The following is a 21709-nucleotide window of genomic DNA, read 5'->3' as shown; positions in this document are numbered from 1 at the left end:
TCACTCTTTGTCACATCAGTGTGACAACACTGAGTGTTTAGCCTGAGTAAGTGGTTCCCTGCCCTTTGACAATACACTGTGGGTCCAGAGTCCCTGCTAGCTACACTCCTCAGCTCTGTCAAGGGTGGCCTAAGACAGCTCAGAAGTCCCAGAGATTTCTGAATTCTGGTTCATTGGCTTAATATGCACTCAGCCTGCCTGTCTACTTGAATGGGATGCACTGGACACCATCAGATGCCTTTCTTTTCCCCCTCTACCCTCCCTAGCTTTTCATTCTCTTTTCAGTCTGTCACACACCCCACCCAATTCCACCTCGCTCATTCTTCATTTAAAAACCCTCATCTCGGGTGTAATGCCTCCTCACCATGACATTTTAGTTTGTGGCGTTAGGCAACAACCTATGTTTATGTAGGTACTTCATATGCCCCAGACACTGCTATATGTGCTTTGCCTTAATCAGGGTTTTAATTCTTTGTGTCTACTCTGTGTAGTGGGTATGACTATAATTATTTCTCTCATATAGGATTTAAGTAACTACATATTTTTAATTGGGACATTTTGAAAACCACAGCACTTCAGGGCTAAACACAACCTTACATTTATATTTGAGTGCCCTTTTTCTGCTAAGCAGATTTGTCCAGAGGTTCATAAAATAATGACAAGTGTAACTCAGAGGGAGAGCCTGCATTTTTATTTTCTATAGGACTCAGGATTGCCTTTCTCTTTAATCTACTGAGGTCACCCCTCCAAGGCAGAGATTCTTTATCTCAGTTCTTGCAGAGGACATTTCTTCTTGGTTGAAATCAGGAACATACAACAATGTCTCCAAAGATATTCTCATCCAGTCTCTAAAACCTGTAAATATTTGGAGTTAGGGTCTCATTCTGTAGTCTTGGATGGATACTTCACTTGCTTGTAGACCATAGTGACCACAAATTCACAGAAATATGCCAATCTCTGCCTCCCAAGTGCTGGGATTAAAGGTGTATACCATCCTACCTCACAAAGAACTTTTTAATGTCATTTAAAAAACCTCCGCCGGGTAGTGGTGGTGCACGCCTGTAATCCCAGCACTTGGGAGGCAGAGGCAGGCGGATTTCTGAGTTCAAGGCCAGCCTGGTCTACAGAGTGAGTTCCAGGACAGCCAGAACTACACAGAGAAACCCTGTCTCAAACAAAACAAAACAAAACAAAACAAAAAAACAAAACAAAACAAAACAAAAAAACCTCCAAGATGGGAGGTTTTATTGAGTTATGCAGGTGGGCTGCTGTAATCACCAGGGCTCTTACATGGGAGAGGCAAGAGGGTCAGAGAGAGGGATGGAGTTATGACCACAGGAGCAGAACACAAAGTGCCGTTGTCATTAGACGAGGTCAGTGAGCCGCAGAATGACAGTGATTTGTAGGGAGTTGGGAGAACAAGGAGACAGTCCCCTTTAGGGCCTCCAGAGCAAACACATCCCTCCCCATTCATCTTAGACCTGAGTCCCAGATTAGTCAGAAGTGGGAACATGTCCATTTTTTGTTACCAAATTCATAGAAATTTATTATAGCAACAATGAAAATCTAATCCTTATCCTTTAGATTTTGATTCAAATATCCCTTTATCAGGGAAATGTCTTTTAGCCTTTGACAACAGATTCAGCAAATGCCTGCTTCATTTTCACATCATCTCCTCAGTCACCCTCATGACTGGAAGCTCTGCTAGGTAGTGTGATTAACATTTGTGTAACCAGACAGACTATCACTTCTATGAGGGTGTGGCCCCTAGGCTATTTTACTCTGTTACCATCTTAGCTTCTCATATGGTAAAACTGTGAGAATTCCACAAACTGCTGTTTAACCGATAAGTAAAAATGAAACTCTTAATTGAAATAGAAAGCAAAAAATTTTATTTTTAACATAATCATTAATAAATTAATATAATTAATATAAAATATAATTAATGTAATACTAACCATATAATAATCATATAGTTATGATTTTAACTGATTAAACCCACAGATGAAAATGAACGTCCCAAGAACAGAAGTGGGGAGCGTTAGTGTCAAGTGGGTTGAGCTAGACAATAAAGCAAATATGACACATTCTCATTTGTAAGTGGAAGCTAAGAAAGCTTATCTCTTGGAACTAGAGGGTAGAACACTGGTGCCAGAGCCCAAGAAGAGATGGCGGTCATGAAGGGAGACTGGTTAAAGTGCAGTTGGGTGAGAGGAACAAGTTCTAACTGCTCAGCTCAGCAGGATACCCACTAGCTGAGTTGTTCATAAATGCTCACAGAGGGGAGTGTGAATACATCCAACACAAACAAGTAATAAATGTTGGAGGTGGTAGACATGCCACCATTTCTACGGGTCTTTCTGAATTGAAATGTCACACTCCATACAAATGTATTGTTAACATGTGTCAATTAAGTAAAAATATATTTTCTTAAAACACAAGGCAACCAGCATTAAATCTTTAAAAGGTCCTGACAGAAAAGAAGGAAGGAGGAAAACAAGGGAAAGAGGAAAGGACACAGGGAGAGAAAGCTAATGCTGCATTTAGAGGCATATTAATAGTCTGTAAAATACCACTGCTATATCATAGAAAACCCCTGGAAGTTATGGTCATAAAATTGAAAGGTAGTAAGGAATTTCCTTTCTTGCTTCCTTTGTCTCGTTTTCTTGGCCATGTCTTTTCCTTGTTTCAGTTCAAAAACATGATAATTATCTTGATAAGAAATGTCAAGCTCTGAAATGTGTGCACGTGCATGTGTGAGTGCCTGTATGCCTGGCAGAGGAGGACCTTGGTGTTTGACTCTATTATCCTCTATCTTATTTTTTTGAGAAAGAGTCTCTAAACCTGGAGCTAGGCTGGTAGAGAGAAACCCTCAGTAGTCTTCCCATTCTGCTCCCTACAACACTGAGTGTATTGTGTGGAGATGCTGGGAGGGAGGGAAAGAGAGCAGCTGAGTTATCTCGAGCACAGTTTATTTTGGGATGATTTACATGAGGATTTATTTTTCAATCTGAAAATAGTATGCTGATACAGCAAAGGTACATGTGAAAGGGTGTGGTGCTGTAAAGTAACTGAAGGGTTCTTATTGCACGGAATAATAACGCTCTCAATTTGAGAATCCATATACTAAAACTGCAATTTTTTCTCTTTTTAAACCATCTTCGTATGTTAGTTTTTGTTCCAATTACCTGTCACTGCATGGGAAATTATCCCAGAATTTGCTGATTTAAAGCATAAACAAGTTTGGTGTGTTCCACTATTTTCTGGGTCAGGCTTCAAGCAGGGTTGCTAGGCGGTATTCATTTAGCCTCGAAGTTGATCTGGAATACTCAAGACACATGTACTTTGTACATGCCTGGAGCCTTGGCTGTGACAGCCAGAGGAGTGTGCTCACTGTGTCTTTTCTGTCATTCCCAGCAAGATTATCAGGCTGCCACTTGGAGACTCAAGTGTTTCTAGAGAAGGAGGTTAAAGCTGCCAGCCCTCTAACAGGCTAGATATAAGGCTAACATATCATTTCTTCCACCATCTGTATGTCCAAGTAGTCACAGGGCTGGCCCAGATTCAGTGGGAGTGGCATTAAACAATTTGTGGCCATTTTTAATCTTCCATAAAATTGAGGTACACTTTAAGTGTTATCAGCGCTCATAAAGATCCAATGTAATCTTGCCTTCTCCCAAATATAAAGCTGTCACCAAAAGCAGAAAGTAAATCCTTCTCTTACCTGTTGTGTTGGCTACTTTTATGTTAACTCGATTCAAGTCACCAGAGCCTCAACTGAGAAAATGTCGAGACGATCTGGCAAGACTTCAGGGCATTTTCTTTTTCTTTTTTCTTTCTCTCTCTCTCTCTCTCTTTTTTTGTTTTGTTTTGTTTTGTTTTTTCAAGACAGGGTTTCTCTGTGTAGCCCTGTCTGTCCTGGAACTCACTCTGTAGACCAGGCTGGCCTCGAACTCAGAAATCCGCCTGCCTCTGCCTCCCAAGTGCTGGGATTAAAGGCGTGCGCCACCACTGGCTTTCAGGGCATTTTCTAAAGCGCCGATTCATCTGGAGGAGCCCTACCCATTGTGGGTGGGGCCAGCCCTGGTCAGGTAGTCCTATTTCTATAAGAAAGCAGGCTGAGAAACCCATGGGGAGCAAGCCAGTAAGCAGCACCCCTCCATGGCTTCTGTACCACCTCCTGCCTCCAGGTTTCTGCCCTGCTTAAGTTTGTGTCCTGACTTCCTTCTCCTATATGGAGCTGTGAGTGAAATAAACCCTTTCCTTCCCACATTGCTTTTGCTCATGGTATTTCATCGCAGCAACAGAAACCCAAAGCAAGATGCACACCAAGCACTCCGAAGCAATTCCTGCTTTGAGGCATGCATTATAAAGTTTACATATATTGCACACCTTCATCATTTGTGGCAAAGAAAGAGCAGTACTACATTTTGCTTGCCTGTCTATATAAACTTTATGAAGTTTATAGCACAACATGGGTACTTCTATCAATACACTAAAAGTTTTGTCTACATAACTATATATGCTGTGCATAAAAGGTATGGAACTTTAAAAAAATGTTTTAGGAAAGACCATATGAACTGTGATATAACATGAGCAGCTCAGCAGTCTGTACACGCTGAAGGTCACTTTCAGTGGTATTTATTGAAACAGAAAAGTATACATAGGCCAGAAAAAAATGTATACCGTCTGGGCATGGTGACAGGCAGAGGCAAGCAGATCTCTGAGTCGGAGGCCAGCCAGGACTCTTGGTGAGACTGTGCCTCAAAAAACACAACAAACAACCCAAATTATATTCATCTGCAGCTCAGAAACTCTACTTCTCACTAACTTACATTGTTGCTATGCAAGATAAAGAATTCTGCTTTGTTAAATATAGTGACAAAGTTCCACCCATTTCCTTTGACTTTAGGAGTGGTGTGGCAGTTTGAATAGGACTGGCTCCTATAGACTCCTGAGCTTGAATGCTTGGCCACAGGGAATGGCACTATTAGGAGGGAGGTGGCCTTGCTGAAGGAAGTCAGTCTCTGTGCAGGTGGGTTTAGCGGTCTCTTGATGCTCAGGTTCTGCCCATTGCAGGTGAAAGTCTCTTCCTGGCTGCCTGCAGAAGAAGGATCTCTTTCTGGTTGCCTTCAGATCAAGCTCTCAGCTCCTTCTCCAGCATCATGTCTGCCTGGATGTTGCCATGCTTCCTGCCACTATGATAATAAACTGAACCTCTGAAACTGTAAGCCAGCCCCAATTAAATGTTTTCTTTTGGAAGAGTTGCCTTGGTCATGGTGTCTGTTCACAGCAATAAAGCCCTAACTAAGACAACTGATTACTCGGCCTGGCTTACTAGTTCATAAATGTTTGTAGGCACATACTTACATATCAGCATGACTAAAGTTTTGTAAAATTATTATTACAAAGAACTATGTTGCACAAAGGTTTGTATCAAGCATTACTTATAATTATGAAAAATAGACAATGTGACTATTAATAAAGAGAAAACTAAATAAAATGTACTAAAATTTCACTTAAAGAATGGATATGAGTTTGTAAATGTTAACTAAATATACTGGTCTATGTAATGAGCTTCTGGCTTTAAAAACAACATGGTAGAGTATTATATCCAGTGAGATCCGGTTTAAAGTAATTATGCAGAACAATACAATGACTTGCTATGATTTTGTACATATTGACAAAGAAACATAAAGAATTAGTATATTTATTTACAAAGCAGTTAACAATGGTGACCCAAAGACTTCTTAACTTTTTAACATTTATTGATTGATTGTGTACACATATGTGTATGTGGGCCTGCATTTACTCTACTATGATACTTGTTGAGGTCAGAGACAGGTTGTGGGAATTGGTTCTCACTTTACACCATGTGGAGTCAAACTCAGACCATCATGCTTCCAGGCAAGTGCCACCACACACTGGGCTATCTCACTGCCCAGGCACGGCCCCAAGAGATTTTTGAGGGTGAGGAGTGAAATTCTAAGCAGGTCCAAAGGGGTCTTCCACACCATGTGTAGCACTTTAATTTCTATTATTTGTGAAAGGTAAAGAATGAATCCTAAGTGTTTTACTTTAAATTGTTTAAAGACACAGAGAAGTGACAAATGAGATAACCATATCAGAATATGATGTGAGTGTTTTCTAGAACAATGTGCAAAGTATAACTTCATTGGTACAGAAAATCTGTTGCCTGATGCATACTGTACTTAATTGAAAAATACAGGAAAACGGAAGGCTCCCGCCTCCCGGATAGCGAATGGAGTGGGTTACTTTGTGTGGGAAGGAGTTAGAGCAAGAGGGAGTGAGGGCGGAAGGACTCCTCTACAGTATGAGTTTCACACAAGCATAAGGATTATTTTTATAACAAGAAGGAATATTAATTAAGGAGATGCAGAGATGGCCTCCGTGTTACCAACAGAACAGTCTAGACTTCACACCCAGGTCTCTGGCTATTTCCAGGTCTCACTCTTGCTTATAGGATGGAAGCATCTGTGCCTTGGGGTTTACTGCAAGGCCATGCCTGTCAATGGACAAACAACTCCTCTATGCCCACGTACACTTGCTGGACTCCTGCATTAAAGGATGAAGAACACAGGAGAATGCCATTATTCTTCACTGAAGTCTAGGCAGAAGGTCTTACAGGAAGATATTGCATTTCATCACTGTTAATTATTGTTGGCTTTCTAAGTCTGCAGGCAAAAAATACAAGAGGAAAAGTCAATCTCAGTCGAGAATTCTACCCAGATCAAATTGTAAAGCAGGAACTAGAGGAGACGGTACTGATCCAGTAAATTCCATTATAACTTCATCACAAGATAAATGTGATTGACACTGTGCTTGTTCTGCCCTTTCTTACCTCAATCAAAACCCAATTTTATGAAAAGGGTCCGCTTTGATGGTCTCAAACAGGATAGGAAGAGCCTCTCCCTTAGTCATTTCCTGTTTGTCAGTTTTCTATCTAGGTGTCAGGTTTAAATTTGGAACAAGCAAGGTGCAGTGAACTTATCTTGGGCAAAAGAAGGAAAAAGGAAGAAAGAATCTTAGATTACCTATTTTTAAATGGAATATAATTTAATATAAAAGGCAAGGTGACATCTAGTTTTAGAAGAGACAGTGTTATATCATTTGCACAGAACCAGCAACTTGCTTGCATGTAAAGCATAGCTCTAATTGCTTATGAATTGTTAAGACTGGGATTTGAAGCTTGGTTTGGAAAATGCTGACATGGAAGGATGATGAAGGTGACAAGGAAAAGCAATATATTCCAGAGCGGAGGAGAGTCAGACGTGAGACATCAGGAGCAGATGAGGACAAAGCACATAAACCCCATTATGTCATACATTTATATTGGGACTATGTTTGCAAAAATGCAGTTTCCTCTGAGCTGCTGTTCAAAGAAATGGAACCATCTATGTTGTTCCTCTTTGAAGGTCACCACAAATGAAGCTATGGCTTTTACCACCGTGACCACTCTACTGACATTTCTGTCCCATCTTCTTCATGGACCAGCTCATCTTTTCTAGAGTGAGGAACAACAGTTCAGAGAAGCTCGTCAATGGGTCTGATGCTAGAACACTAGCGGGCAGCATAGCAGTGTCATGCATGTAGCTCACTGGAAAGGTGAGAGCAGCTTCCTTGCATACCAGAAAGGAGGAAGTAGGTGTTGGCATCAATTGTGGAACAGCCCTTCAGCAGATGAAGGACTGAGATATGCACCAATCACAAGACAAGACCCACCAGGGGAAGTGCTCCCCCTATGCCTTGCATGCAACAGCTGCAGGTCATATACAGTTTAGCAAAGCCTGAGGGCTGCTTCCCAAGGCCATAGGACATGCTGTCAATAGCAGTTGCAACTGGAACATGTCTTGATCATGATTGTGCTGGTTACCTGCAGCTGCTGGAGTGTCAGGGCAAATACCTCCCTCGTGTACATGTGAATCCTTTGCTGGGATCTCTAACATGCTTGAAGAGAGCTTTCTGCTGAACAGAAAGGCTCTGGGAACTTCTCAGTTGTTATCCCACAGCAGGCTCAGATACTAAAGGACTCATGTCAGAAAGAAAAGTGTGTGGTCTTTGTTCATTGGCATTTACTACACATAATTATAAGACAGCCTTGTTGTAAGAGTCCCTTCAAACACTTTCTGTGAATGGTTCCGACAGTCAGGAGTGGCTGCCTGACAGGCCCTTCCTGAAGGATGGGAGGCCTTCAGCAGGGAACTGTCAGCCGGGTAGTGCCTTTCCTAGCAATACCTGGACCTCCATCATGAAGCTTGCCCGTTTTTGACACTACAATCATGCTGAGGACACTGTAGCAGCTTCAGGGAGCCAATACAACCATGCACACTTGAGGCTGGCTTGGGAGCCTTAATGGGATTCTAAACGAGAGTACAACAGACCCAAGAGGCCAGTGACAATGGTGACAAGGGCCAGTACAATGGTGACAAGGGCCAGTACAATGGTGAGCAGAGCTCTGTTTAAGGAGGATGAAAAGGGCACACTTGTCATTTGTGGCATAGTTTGGCAGCGCTGCTGTCTGTGGTAACCTAGGGAACGGAAACAACGGTGACTTAAAGCACCCAGGCTTGGCTACAGAGACGTACACACCAAGTGTAGACAGTGCCAGCTGGTGGCTTCTTCTAACCATGACTTCTTAACTTCGAGAGAAAGTTGAAAGAAAAAGGAACTGTTAAGTTTTGAGTCAAATTTAGAGAAAACAGAAAATGTTCTTGACTTCATGGGCTTGGAAGATAAAACTTTTTCTTCCTAGTGTCTGTTGGTCTCTGTCTCTCATCATCTGCATGTTTCTCTATCTCCGTCTTTCTCCTGTGTATTTAATAAATAGGATGATCAAATGTTGTACTTTCACTTACTTCCTTGAGGCTCCCAATGCCAACATCAAGTGTGCATGTTTTGTTGTTGAGGAGGAGGAGCAAACTCTTTCCATGTACCATATCTGCACAAAAACTGTATCAAGGGGCTAGAAATGTAGCTTTGTTGGCAGAGTACTTGAAAAGCATGCACAAAAACACTATGTAAACTGGACATGATAGCATGTATTTGTAACCTCAACACTCAGGGGGTAGAGGTGTAAGCATCCGGAGTTTAAAGCTATCCTTGGCTATAATGTGAGTTTGAGACTAGCCTGGGCTACATGAAACCTTGTCTCAAAAAAAAAAAAAAAAAAAAAAAAAAACCAAAAAAACAACAACAAAAAAAACCACATCAAAACAATGCCTTCAAATAGTACTCACAGGAACTTGGGCGGGGCCAGTACACCAAGACTCCAGAGAATGTTCCAGTGAAGCAAAGCAGCAGTTACTAGGCTAGCCTAGTGCTGAAGACATAGTGAACATCACTGTGCTAGGGTCTATTTGCTGAGTGGGCTGTAAGGAAGGAACAAGGAAACATGGCTTACTGGGGGACAGTCCTCGGAGGCTTTGATATCATTCATGGTACAAGGTGGCATGCTACATGAAGAACATTGTCACCATTGTTCCCCATCCAGTCACAAATTAGTTTAGTTTAGTTTTTGATGAGACAGGGTCTCATGTACCCCAGGATGACCTCTAACTCACTGTGTATGTAGCTGAGGGGGATCTTGAACATCGGTCCTCCTATGCCTACCTCCCCAGTGTTGTGATTACAGGCACACATAACCACACCTGTTCTATGTAGTGACGGGGATTGAAACCACTGTGCATGACAGATAAGCAGTCTACCAATAACTATCTCTCAGCCCCACTTTTTAGCTGAGATGAGTAATTCCTGTGTATGTAACTTAACTTGATATTTCTAAAATTCACTTTCTTCATCTTGTAAATGGTGGAAATATTTAGATATGATTAAATGTATGGTTTTATTTTACTTTGATGTGGTGATTAATTTTATTTTACTTTGATATGGTAATTCAGATGAATTACAGCGCTTAATAAAAGTATACTATATGTAATATATCTATATAATATATATGACATAAACATGTGATAATTTGTCATTATTCCTATAGGAAGCTTTTGTTTTTTGTTTTTCTGTTTTGTTTTGTTTTGTTTTTGAGACAGGATTTCTTTGTGAACCTTGGCTTGGCTGTCCTGGAACTAGCTCTGGGGATCAGGCTGGCCTCAAACTCACAGAGATCCTCCTGCCTCTGTCTCTGAGTGCTGGGATTATTTGTAGCACACAATAACAACAAAACTGAGAGAACTGAGATCTACTAACCAAGCTGATTTGATTTTGTTATTGGCCCTCAGACACAGTCATTTAACAAAGGGATCTGCTCTGAGAAATGGGTCATTACACGGCCTCATGAGGTGGTATATTCTTATGAGAGAATTGCCACACAGTCGGTTCTTCAATGACAGAAAGACTGTAGTTTGGCATATGACTATGTAGGGAAATTGTATTTGTAGGTGGTGAACAGTGATCTGGAAGGACACTGGTGCGTGTGAGTTCACTTTAGGACAACACTGATCTTCACTCCTATATCTTTGCACAATGCTAGTAGGTGTCAGTATTATTCTGGAGAATGGTCCAAATACAGGGACGCAATGGAGATCTATGCTATCCATAAGGTGTTCACTGGCTCACACTACTACAAAGTGTAAAGCTAACTACAGTGACACATGCAGCAATAAATGTTTTTAAAATGAGGAGGCAAGAGGATTTTTTTGTTTTGTTTTGTGTTTTGTTTTTTGAGACAGGGTTTCTCTGTATCGCCTGGGCTGTCCTGGAACTTACTCTGTAGACCAGGCTGGCCTCGAACTCAGAAATCCGCATGCCTCTGCCTCTCAAGTGCTGAGATTAAAGGCATGCCCCACCACTGCCCGGCTAGACAAGAGGATTTTTGAGTTGCCAGCCAGCCTATGATATGCTTTAGGGCTAGAAGTGGGTTTCAGTGGAAGAACACTTGCCTGTCCTTCCTAAGGTCTTGAGCTCCACCCCCAGAACCATGGAAATAGGGTCATCTTTCCAGTACTCCAGGGATTCAGTTTTTGGAACAAACTATGATTTAGGGCAACTTAAACATATTTTTGTTTTGTCCCATATTAGAGGGCCTGAAGACATTGATTGCCCTGGGAACACTTTAAAGTGTGTCCACTGGGCTCAAGGATGCTACTACACTTCTGCAGCTGATTGTCTGAACCTGAAGGTCCGTGTCAGGAAAGACATCTCAGACCCTACACCCACACATCTTCCACCTTTGTGCTTGCTCCTTTGTGGGCGTCTTGCTGGACAAGTAGAGGTTTGGAGTAAGTGCATGAGGGCCTCTCCAGAGGCAGGCCCAGTGAAGATGAAGATTGCTTTTTCTGGAATCTGTTTGATAGACATGAGCCTCTGCTCTGGTCTTGGTCATATTTTAGCTAAACCAACTTTCCTTATTCATTGCCTGTTTGTTTATTGTTGTTGCTTTCTTTGTTTTTTGTATTTTTGTTTGTGAGGCTGTGGACATGTCAGTGATACTGCTGGCCTAAGCATTCTCAGGCGTCTGATGAACTCACGATGTGCCCGAGAGCTAACATGTCCTAAGGTCATGGGCATTTTGACCTATGGAGTCAGTCTAATAAATGATGGGTATCCTATGCACGAGCATGGGGTTACGAACTTAGGCTAGGGAAGGGCGATTACATATGTTGACTGGCCACTTGCAATGAGGCTATATAGGAGGCTCCCCACAGAGTAGTTAGAAATGTTTGAATTCTAGGCTCCTTCTTCCAAATCTTGGATTCTTTGGTGTTATTTTTAGATAGTGTCTCATGTTCCTGGCCACCGTTTGGATCTTATTCTATTTTCCTGCTTCTACAAAACCTAATTGCTTAGCATCTGATCGCCTAATGTCACACCCAAACCAAGAGAAAAACAGCAATTTGGGGCTATGTGTTTACAACTGAAGACAGAGAAGATCTGCTCAGAGTTTTCAAGACTTGCCCGAGTCCTGGTGGGAGAAAGCTTGCACCTACGTAGTTACAGAGGGGAGAAAACACCAAGATGAAGAAATCATGGTTTGAAGAAGAGGAGGAAAATTTAGTTCAGTTAATATTTGGTTTAAAATAAGACTGATAGCATATCAGGGATCAATCCCACTGTGTTAGTGTAGGATCAAAGCTAAAGATGGCCTAGAAATTCTCACTTTCATGATGGATACATATCTGAGCTTATCTGAATGAAGATGGTTAAAGTCCTCATCTTCTTCAGCCATTCCCCCCTTTCTTCCTTTGACACAGGAGCGCACATATCCCAGGCTGGCCTCCAACATGCTGTGCATCTAAGGCTGATCCTCTTGCTACCTTCCTAGTGCTGGGACAGCAGGCATGCATTACCATGCTCTGCCCTCGGTTCTTTTCTTCTGGCATGCTACCCCACACTTCAGCACTAATTCATTGAGACAGAAAAGTCAGGTCCCCCGAGACTCAGTGAGCCAGATTCTAAATTAACAGAGTTTATCATTGGGGAAATCAAAAGCCAATTGGAGAGAGCTTATTATAGCTACAATGATTGCAAGCTCTCCAATTCCTGTGATTGTTATTTTGAGTTACCTGACTTTTAGACATATGCTTACTTATTGAATTCATATTTCAGGGGGTGAGCTCCCAATCTCTGGCTTTGCTCTACTGAAGTTAGAGAAGGTGTTAAAATCCGCCCAAGTTTCAGTTCTGTTTTCTAATTCCATGAAAGACGGACACGTGTGTAGACTGTCTCCTTCCATTCGCTCACGCACACTGAAGACCTGCGTGGATCGACTCCATTGTTTTATGAAACAGAATCAGACATGGAAGGCAGTTAACATTTAAAGCCAAGTTGATCTGAAGCACTCCTTGAACTCATTTGACCAAGCATTTCCCCTGGTTTTTTTTGCAATCACACCTGTGTTAGGATGTGCAGTCTCTTCCTCTATCTGGTAAGCACAAGGTGTGGGAACTTGTGCAGTGGATAATTAATCTCTATTGCTATCTATAGTTTCATAGTTAACACTGTCTTAGCAGAAGTGTGAAGACACATTCACACCTTTGAAAATGGATGATTAACTAATCAAACGACAATATGAATGTTAGATAGAATTACAGAGATGACTGCAAGGCAGAGCTATTTATGATTCTAACATTCTATTTAATTTTTAAGGGTGGATTGTTCAGTGTAATCCATGCTCCTCCAACATCTGAGCAGATTCTCAACTTTTTAATTACACAACTCCTCCAAAGAGAATGAGGGTGACTTCAGACTCCTCCTAATTATGCATTTTACACTCAGGAGGTTAAGAAGGGAGAGAGGGGTACAGTTCACGACCACAGGCAAAGAGAAGCCAAGAAAAGAGAATCATATTTGAGTGAACAGCTAGTTAGCTTTCCCTTTGGACTTCATTAGTCCTGTTTTAAATACAAACTGATCTGAATAGGAAATTCAACACACTGTCTATCATGGCAAGTTCCCTGCAGATTATCTGATGTGCAAAAATCCAACATGGGAGATAGGCCACCATCTTCATAATTTTGTAATTAAAAAAATTAGCTGTGTGTTTTTCTCTTAACTAAATGATTCTTGGGAAAAAATGATGACATTATTGGAGGAAAGCAGATCCAGTCCCTGAAGCTTCAGGCCAGTTTCCACAGATAGTGTAGTACAGGCCTTAAGGAGGGCTGCATGTGGCAGCATATGCCTAAAGCAGAGGCAAGTGCATCAGGAGTTTTAAGGCACTTCAGCTATGTAGCAACTTGGAGGGTAGCCTGGGCTATCTGAGACTGTGCCAAAAAAAAAAAAAAAAAAAAAAAAAAAAAAAAAAAAAAAAAAAAAAAGAAAAAGAAAAAAATCAAGTAGCAGAAAGAACAGAAGCCTCGAGAATAAGAATATTTACCCATATTTGTTTCTTAAAGGGGAACGCATGTCTGTTAATGGCACATACCCCTTTGACCTACAGTATTGTATCTCAAGGATGTCTTAACTCCCCCATAATGCTCTAAGATCTGGCTTCATGAATGTTTCATTATCTTGCTCTGCCATGCTTTATACTAAGTAGGCATGTTCTTCTATTGACTAAGTTTAGTTAGTTACTACAAAGTTATACTTTCTTCTTTTTTATACCCCATCACGCCTCTCCTGTCTCCAAAAGGATGCTTCCCCTCATGCCCTGGGGCCTCAAGTCTCTCTCCAGGGTTAGGCATGCCTTCTTCCACTGATGTCAGACCAGGCAGTCCTCTGCTGTATATGTGTCAGGGGGCCTTGGACCAGCTCATGTATGCTGCCTGGTTGGTGGTTCAGTGTCTGAGAGATCTGGGGGTCCAGGATAGATGAGACTGCTGGTCTTCCTATGGGGTCACCCTCCTCCTCAGCTTCTTCCAGCCTTTCCCTAATTCAACCACATGGGTCCCCAACTTCAGTCCAATGGTTGGGTGTAAGTATCTGTATCTGTCTCAGTCAGCTGCTTGTTGGGCCTCTCAGAGGACAGCCAGGGAGGCTCTAAGGCCTGACACTATTACTATTACTGATGCTATGGTGTGCTTACAAAGTTATACTTTCATGGACAAAAAATTGGTCATTTAAAGCATCAAGACATTACATTCAATTAATAAGTTCCTCAGCTATTTTTCCTTGCTACATAGGAAATGAAGATATACTACTTAGCAACAGTTTAGCATAAGGTGCATACTCAACCTTATGGTTGACATTCAATGTTACTTCAACACAGCTTCTGTACTATAGCTGCCCAGGCCCAGGTCTTTGGGCACACACATCCTTAGGCTCTATTCTCACCCTTCAGTCCATTTGTCTCATGCTGTATCAAGAGCATACTTGTTCTCCCATCCATCCGGCTTTCACACGGCCACATCAAACCTCTTACAATGCCGGATGAATTGGCTTCATCTCTCTCTGCACATCTTCACGGGCCTTCTCCAGTCTGAGCAGCCGCTATCTGGTCCTGTGCATCTCCATACGTTACTAGCTGCTGCTCTTGGCTTCGTTCCCTTCTGCTCACTGTCATATGGACTAAAGTGATTTTTCTGAGTGAAGTTTCTGAAATACAGATATGTGTTTGGGAATGTAAATACATATTTTTTATATGCATTTTTAAGTTGGCACAAAATTATCTGGTTTAACTTCGAGTAATTGGAAATCAAAAATATAATGTAAACACTGATGCAGAAAAAAAAAAAACCCTATAAAATATTCCTTTAGATGTGCCCTGCTGTGAAGGAATCCCAACTGATAATAGTCCTAAGAAAAACTTGATATTTGTTATCATCATCTTAAAAAATTATGAACATGTCCAGTGAGGTGAGACACACCTTTAATTTCAGTACTCAGGAGCCAGAGGCAGGTGGATCTCTGTGAAGTTGATACCAGCCTGGTCTACAGAGGGAGTCCAGAGCCGGCCAGGGCTCCACAGTGAGACCCTGTCTCAAAAACCAAGAAATGAACAAGCAGGAACAAGTTCTTATCTAGTGGTTACTTCATTTATCCCTTTGTCCTTGAATGTGTATTTCTTTTCATGGTTCTCACAAATTTGATCTTTTAAGATCTATATCTTAATATACATTATTTCTTCCTAACTGCCCTATTTTCCACAGCAAAACCATTCAGAGGCTGAGAGTTTTGTCTGTCTCTTGTAACCACATGACCGAAGTATTAAATAGCATCATGCAGATTCATTTTCTGTTCTCCATTCTTTACCATATAGCCAGTGGAAAATGCAGATGGATTATGTGTTCAAAATACTTAGTAAGCAAATCTAAGTGGTCTCTTAGGAGAGCCAAGCTCTTCCTAACAGAACAGGCTTCAGCACAGGCCCTCCTCCTCGGCCACTGCTTGTTCTCTCCACTAGTTTAGGTGTCTGTGGATAAACATTTCTAATTTCTAGAATAAATACTGAGAATAGGTTGTATTTCAATAATGATTCTTATAGGTTTTGAGAAGCTTTTTTTTATTTTTATTTTTTTAAATTTTTTTTTATATTTTATTTACATTTCAGATGCCATCCCCTTTCCCCATCCCCTCCCTATAAGACCCCTATTCCATTCCCCCTTTTCCTTTTTGCTTTTATACATTTTTTTAAAAATGTTAATCAAAGGCTTTATAAGTTTGGTAATACTCAATCAGAAGTGTAACCCAATACCCAACCTAGATATATAAACTATCTTTGACTGGTGGAGACACGTGAACATCTGCCTCCATGCCCCCTCTCTTTCTCTCTCTTTCTCTCTCTCATCACCTAGCTTCACCTTTCCTGTTAAAATAAAACTTTTCTCTTTGAGAAGCTTTTATTCTATCAATAACCATTTGTCCCAAGAAGAAATTTTATTATATTACTGACAGTAATCTCTCTATCCTTTCCCAAGCAATTCACTAAAATTCACAAGGTATATAGCATTAAAAAAATTATGTTATAATGATCTTTCAGTTGGCATCTTGATAAAAGAATCCATTAAAATTTACAAAAATCAATCAATCAATCAATCAATCAATCAGACATCATATATTTTGTTATAAATGATGTCTGACATCAGTAAAATGTCTGGGAAACATGTAAAGTTCCGTAGTACAATCACCATGTAGAGCACAGATGTAGTTATACAGTGCTTGCCTGGCACACAGGAAGCCATGGCTCAGTTCCCAGCACCAGATGAACTGGGTGTGGTGATGTTGTCTGTAATTGTACCATCCAGCAGGTGAAGATAGAAGGGTCAGAAGTTCAAGGTTACCCTCTGGCTACATAGAGTTGGAGGATATCCTGAGTTAGATAAGACCTTGTTTCCAAAACCTAAACCAGGACCAAAAATAAATCTTATCAAGTGATAGTTAATATACATCTAACTTATATTTAATAGACACCTAACATAGATTTAAAATTAACTGAGACTAGCTTTGGGTTAGCTTATCAAAGCAATGAAGGACTTGACTAATCATTGTCTATTCTTTGTCCATTACTTATTTCTGGCAAAATGTTTGGTTGCTGTTAGAAAAAAAAGGTAGAGTTTTCTGATTACTGCAAACTTCTTGAGTGTGACAGGAGGGGCTCTGGACTGCTGACTGTAGGGAGGAGAAATCTGCAGTATGAAATATTATGCACTGCGATTAGGATTTGGGGAGTCAAGTGGAGGACTTAGGTTCAAAGATGATTTATATTCAAAACAGTCAATCTTCAAATGCTGAGAGGAATTAAATTCTTTACTCTGGGTGTTGAGTTTAAGGTCTTGTTAGAGAGATCTTGGTCTGGATTCTCTGCAGCTCCTAGGTCCTCATGGTCTCCAATAAAACAATTCAAATGACGCCCACAGAGCCTGAGAACAAAGGGGTACCCTCTGGAGGAGAGTGGGAAGCAGCCATAGAGGTCTCTATGTTAATTAGCATAAACACACTGTGTGTGAGAGTGGGCAATGCCACTGTTAGAGAACACACTCTCCTGAGCTGAGAATGGACAAAGGTAAGAAGGACCATTTGATGAAGGGGCAGGGCATACTCTCAAGGAGTAAGAATGGACGACGGCTAAGGAGATCATCGTGTTGATCTGAGGCAGGCTTTATATTACCTTTAAGGCTCTAAAACAGCTTTCCCGAGGGACACTGACCTGCATCAGTGATTGATGTGCCCACTTGGATCAGTTCTTACAAGAGGAGACAGCGGTATGTCCTTGCTCCTTATCAGAAAGCCTGCTGCAGACGGGAAGTCTGTAAGACGTAGCACGTCAGGACCAGGCGTAGAGAGGCCTGCAGCCATCTAATAAGCTGCTTAACAATCCCAGTATCAAAACGAGGCTGGAGATGCAGACTTGAAACTTGAGAGAAATAAGAACTCATAAAATGCAGCAGCTGTGTTCCTGAAAATGGATTTATAAAAAGACCACACTGGAGCCCTGAGTTCTCAGGTCAAGGACTTAAAACTGGAAAAATACTAGTCAAGGAGAAAATAATGAATTAATAGAAGACATAAGTGATTATGGTTTCAGTCTAGTCCAAAGCAGGGGTGGGGTTCAAAACAAGCACATAGGAAAAGTGAACAACAGGGTCAGGTGCTACACAGAGGCTAAAAATACTAGGAAAGGAAAGGACCTGAGCATCCAGACACATTCAGAAAGGGCTAAGTCTGATTTCTTACTGCCTAAGCTCGTGACAGTGAACACTGTCTTGTGAATCTGAGTCTGCTTTGCACTGGAAAATGTGTCCCTGGGGCTGTGCCCTGGGGCCAGCTCTTCCCCAGAGATCTTCTACAGCATGGATAGCATGTGATGGGACATTTACCACATCTAGTGTTCTACTTGGAACACTCTAAGGAGAAAAGTCCTTCCTTGACCAACGGTATGGTTGTGGTCACTTCTATTTCTTAAGATTCAACCCACAGAAGCCCAAGGGACTTAGAGAGATTGAAAGTTCACAACAGCAGCTACAGAACAGCTAACGCGCTCTGGGCACCAAACGCTAGCCATGCACTGCCTAGAGCTTTCATTCTTATCTTCTCCTCTAATACTGAGAACAACGTAGCAAATCATGAGTTGTCCCCATTAAAAAATAGTATCTTCAAAGCTGTTGGTTCCCAGTGGTGGAAAGCAGCACCACGGTGCTTGTAAAACTGAAGTGACGTCAAACTTTGGAACAAACAGATCAAAGGGTCAAAATGTTAAAATTAGCTTTAGGGAATAAGGTTTATTAGGACACGTGTTATCTTCTGGTTTGTTAGTATCTGAAATGACAAATTGTGAGACATCTGATCTAGTAGACACTGCACTTAACTTCTTATGTCCATGTGGATACCATCACTACCAGGTGTAAGGCATTTCTCTCAAAGTCAATTTACTGGGCCCAAGCACAATTAAAACTTTTAATTTGAAACTCGACATGCTGGCATAGCTATTATCACTTGCATCTGTCTTATCAGAACTTGACAGGTTTTCTTTGTTGGTTTAAACCTGTTTAGCTTATGTAGGATAGAGACAATCATTTATTCTAAAACCCAACCTTCAAAGTAAAAGTAATATGAAAATCCAAGGCATATTTCACCCTGAAAGTAAACAGAATATATAATCTTTCAGGGCTAATAATTTCTATAATTGGAATACTTCTGGGATAATTAAGGAAGAGTTGCGTTATTCATCTTCTCTGAAAATTCAGCCTAGCTGCCCTCTTAATGGTAAGCTGAGGAGGCTGTCATTAGCAATATTTCACAGATGGGTTGTGTTTGAGTTTTATTTATTTATTTTTCTGCCTATCCCTTTCCCCCCTTTATGATTTCAGAGTGTATAACAAACATTTGAAAGCAGAAATATAGAACATGGCATTATGCTTTTTGTCTCCTGCAAGTCAGATGGTGACTGAGAAGAACAATGAGATAATAAACTGAAGCCAGGAGGATGGTGTTTGCTGGGAGCCCAAGGAAAAGGCAAGTCTCAGTGGGGGCCCAGAGAACCATCCCCACAGCTGAATAAGCCACAGTTCTAGTGGGCGTAGCTAGTCTCAAAATTCAGGAACCAGTCAAATTAGATTAGACAAAGTTCTTGTCCTGTCCTGATAGGATGTAGAAGCCAGGGAGACAAATGAAGGGAATGCCAGAGAATGTAGTCTGAACCTTAAGAAGGAGATATGCAGGTCAGCGAAGCCTGAAAGGGTACCAGGCAAGAGCTTGGGCACTATGGTTCTGTACTCTGATAAACACCATAAACAAAGACAAATGAAGGAAGACAGGGTTTATTGATTTTGAGATTGTGAGAAATCTGATCTAGTAGACAGATTTGAGGTTACAGTTCATCATGGAGAGAAGCCAATGCAGGCACTTAAGGCAAGAGCTTGAAGCAGAAACTAGAGAAAAATGCTGTGTACTGGCTTCCTCCCAGGCTCACACCATCTTATACTGCACAGGCCTGCCTGCCTATTGACTGTTTGCTGTCCCGACTCTACCGGACGGGACTACTGCTATACCCATGGAGTGTTAGCCAGCAGACTGGGCAGCTATTGCTGCTAACCCATAAACAGAACTGTTTATTCCTAGACAGCGTAGATGGTAGTCGTTCTAAAGAACATTTCTAAACAGGTTCACTTCCCCTGTATCTTTTACCTCTGGTGGGTGGTGGACTACAAGGGAGGTTAAAGCATTTAAACAAACATCATTAAAAATAGGCTTTTTAAAAAAATTAAAGTTACAGTTTGTAAACCAGGCTTCCATTTCTTTTCTTGTTCAATGCCTAATTGTTCCTTAAGATCTACTTTAAACATAAACATCTATCCACAATCTCCTAAAGTAAATTACGTTCTTTCCTTTATAGGCTCTCATGCCATCTCCTATCGCATGTTCTAACTATTTATCTGCATATCTGTCTCTATGACTATTTGAGAATGACAGATACTCTCACGGCAAGGGCTGCATCTTCTTTATGACCTCTTTCCCAGGAACCAGTGCAGTGCTTGCCACGGGGGAAGAAACTTTCCGATTTGAGGGAGAAGCAGATGTTGAACTCAGGTCCTTTGTCCCTTTCCACAGGAACAGTGAAGGGATATTCAGTATAGCTCAGCAGCTTCATCTTCTCTACATGGGACCAAACTCCTCTGAGATGTTTTCAGTCCAGCCGGCCACTGAAATGGCACATCACTACACTGACGTTTCAGAGTCAGATGAAACCCAAAGGCATTACTATTCTTTGTTTGTCAGGTTTCTTAGCTCCCGTGAGAAACTTTGCAAAGGACCTTTGCGTGTGTGAGGAGGACTCCAGTAAGACTCGTGTTCCAGCATAATAGACTATCACCATTTTTATTATTCCCTGAGAATCTGGAGCGTGAACCTAGAGCCTAGTGAATACTGTTCAAGTTCTCTACCACTGACTCACATCCCCAGCCCCATTATTATTATTTCTAAAGAGGTATTTTTCTATTTTAAATTATGTGTATGTGTGTGAGGATGTATGCACATGTCAGCAGCTGCCAACTCAGGCTAGAAACGGGCATCAGACTCCCTGCTGCTGCAGTTACAGGCGGTTGTGAGCTGCAAGACTTGGGTGTCGGGAGTGAATTGGGGTTCTCTGCAAGAACAGCATATACTCTTAGCCACTGAGCCGCATCTACACCCATCATCCTTACTTTTGAGATAGGGTCTCACTCTGTAGCCCTGGCTGGATCAGAGCTTGCTCTGTAGCTCAGTCTGGCCTAGCGTTCACAAAGATCCACCTGCCTCTGCCTCCTGGGTTCTGGGATTAAAGGCATGCACCATCACACCAGGCTCTTCCTCCTCCTCTTAAAAAATTAACTGAAATCATTGACACAAGAGAAAACTGTGGTCAGTTTCAAAAGAGGCAACCCAGAAAAAAAATGCACAAAACCAACAAAGCATGAGCCAAGGAAGCTTTCTGCAGAAGCAAGAGGTGATTTTGTCCCTCCACCCCCCTCACTTGAAGTGAGAGGGCACACTGCTAGACTGCCTCCGTTAAATTGAAGCACGTTCCACAGAATGCTGAGTTAAGCCTATTAGTGCCTAGATTTTAGTCCTGAGGCAGGCCAATGATAAGTTTAAAAGGGTTAGTTCACACAGTATAACAGTAGCTCAGAAGAATAGTTTTCCAAATGGAAAAGACAGAAGACATAAGAGATACATTTCACGGTAACAACTGCTCTAAATTATGAAAGGGATGACGAGGCCCAGATAGGATGGTCAGGATCTCTAATGGGTCATCTAGAAGACTCAGGTGACCCATGCAGGCTTGTGTTTTAAGTCTGCAGGTTAAGAAGCTGAGGACAAATCA

At 41.5% G+C, this 21709-nt stretch overlaps 1 long non-coding RNA gene across 1 annotated transcript; it reads right to left on the bottom strand.

Moving 5' to 3' along the window:
* Nucleotides 1-2033: 2033 nt before the first annotated feature.
* Nucleotides 2034-20891, bottom strand: LOC143435330 (uncharacterized). Its single transcript, XR_013105536.1, has 3 exons — nt 17558-20891; nt 9258-15006; nt 2034-6695 (listed from the first exon to the last, which is right to left on the bottom strand). It is a non-coding gene; the product is annotated as an uncharacterized LOC143435330 (long non-coding RNA).
* Nucleotides 20892-21709: the final 818 nt, after the last annotated feature.

This window comes from Arvicanthis niloticus, chromosome 21, assembly GCF_011762505.2.
Source record: "Arvicanthis niloticus isolate mArvNil1 chromosome 21, mArvNil1.pat.X, whole genome shotgun sequence".
NCBI classification, from domain to species: domain Eukaryota; kingdom Metazoa; phylum Chordata; class Mammalia; order Rodentia; family Muridae; genus Arvicanthis; species Arvicanthis niloticus.
The sequence above is the reverse complement of the archived record's forward strand: the minus strand, read 5'-3'. Positions and strand labels throughout refer to the sequence as shown.